The 1829-nt window shown below is 45.1% G+C and overlaps 1 long non-coding RNA gene across 1 annotated transcript in view; it reads left to right on the forward strand.

The window, feature by feature from the left end:
- Nucleotides 1-1486, forward strand: part of LOC140324823 (uncharacterized) — a 24232-nt gene extending 22746 nt beyond the window's left edge. The window contains exon 6 of the long non-coding RNA XR_011919577.1: nt 1359-1486. This is a non-coding gene — a long non-coding RNA (uncharacterized lncRNA). The remainder of the gene's footprint in view (nt 1-1358) is intronic.
- Nucleotides 1487-1829: the final 343 nt, after the last annotated feature.

Consider the following 1829-nt stretch of genomic DNA (forward strand, 5'->3'; position numbering starts at 1 on the left):
GGCACTGTGTGATCCGGTCCTGATAATATACAGTCAGATCACTGGACATTAGATATAACCCGGCACTGTGTGATCAGGTCCTGATAATCTGTAGTCAGGAGATCACTGGACAGTGGATAGAATTGGCGTGCAGTCTGTGACTAGTTTTTCATTGAGTTCTTTGAATTGGTTCCAGTATTTCTAAAGTAAATGTTTTGAAGCATATTTCATTTTATGAAAACATTGAAGGACTCTCAGACACTGAGGCCGAGTGCGGTCTGTCTGCTGAGCTGGCTGAAGATTTATAGCCTGTAATAATCCTTACATTAGGAGGGAAGTAGCAGTGCCACAATGGACAGACTTGTACTTCGCTGTTCTGCAGCACACAAAGTTTATTCAGTGAAATGTAGTCATGTGCGATGAAGTGCTAGCTGTGACACATGCTCGCCGCACATGGGCAGACGCTATGTGCTCGCCCATTATATGAGATGCGGGTACAGCTCTGCCTACACCTGCAGAATTGCAGAACAATTGGCGTAAACCCTCCATACCCTAGGAAGACGATTTTCTTCCCTCCTTTTCTGTGTGCTGGGATGAAGGAGGGGTGCAGGAGGGGTGCAAAGGGAGCAGAACATCCACCCTGGGTGCTAAATGATCTTTGCCCTGTCTGTGTGCATGGCTAATACCATGGCTAAAGCTGCGTACACACTTCCAATTTTTATCGTTCAAAATGAACGACGAACGATCGATTGGGCAAAAATCGTTCGTAAAAAAAGTAACCAACGACGCCGACGAACGAGGAAAGTCGTTGGAAACGAATGACCGGACCGGCGGATCGGATTGGACGACGATCGTTGACCATCGTTCGTGTGTACGATCGTTAGTTGATCGTCCATGGTCTGAGCATGCGTAATGAACGAACGTTCGTTCACTTCCTGTTGTGCACATAGTTCCTCTATCACTCAAACGATCGTATCTATTGTGTGTACAATATCTACGAAAGATCGTGTCGTTATCTGTATGTGCAGGATCGGTGCTATACGATCGTTCGTAGATATCGTGCAGGATCGTAAGTCGTTCGTTTAACAACGATAATAATTGGAAGTGTGTACGTAGCTTAAGTGTAAAACATCTTTTTATTAGGAGTTAGACCTTTATTTTATTTGTTTTTTGCAGCCTTTTTCCTTTAGAGCCCCCTACAATCTTTTTTTTAGGAGTCTTTAATCTGGTGCTGCATTTTCTTTCTAAAAAACATTTCTTCTGTTCATTGGGGTTTATGGGCATTTTTTTATGCACAGCAACTGCAACAACTTTTCCATCAGGTTGAGGTCTGCACCTTGACTGGGCCATTGCAGCACCGTCATTCTTCTTATTTTCAGCCATTCTGTTGTAAATTTGCTGAAACGATTGGGTTCATTGTCTTGTCACATGACACAATTTTAGCCAAGCTTTAGCCGTCACTCAAATGGCCTCATGTTTGATTGTAGAATACTTTGGTACACAGAAGAGTTCATGGTCAACTCAATGACCACAAAATGCCCAGGTCATGTGGCTGCAAAACAACCCTAATTCATCACTCCTCCACCACCATACTTCACAGTTGGTATGAGGTCTGTGTGTCAATATCTACCTACCCCATACACAGCCTTCCCATCTACCTACCCCATACACAGCCTTCCCATACCCCATACACAGCCTTCCCACCTACCTACCCCATACACAGCCTTCCCACCTACCTACCCCATACACAGCCTTCTCACCTACCTACCCCATACACAGCCTTCCCACCTACCTACCCCATACACAGCCTTCTCACCTACCTACCCCATACACAGCCTTCCCAGCACTCC

This window comes from Pyxicephalus adspersus, chromosome 2 (assembly GCF_032062135.1).
Source record: "Pyxicephalus adspersus chromosome 2, UCB_Pads_2.0, whole genome shotgun sequence".
NCBI lineage: Eukaryota > Metazoa > Chordata > Amphibia > Anura > Pyxicephalidae > Pyxicephalus > Pyxicephalus adspersus.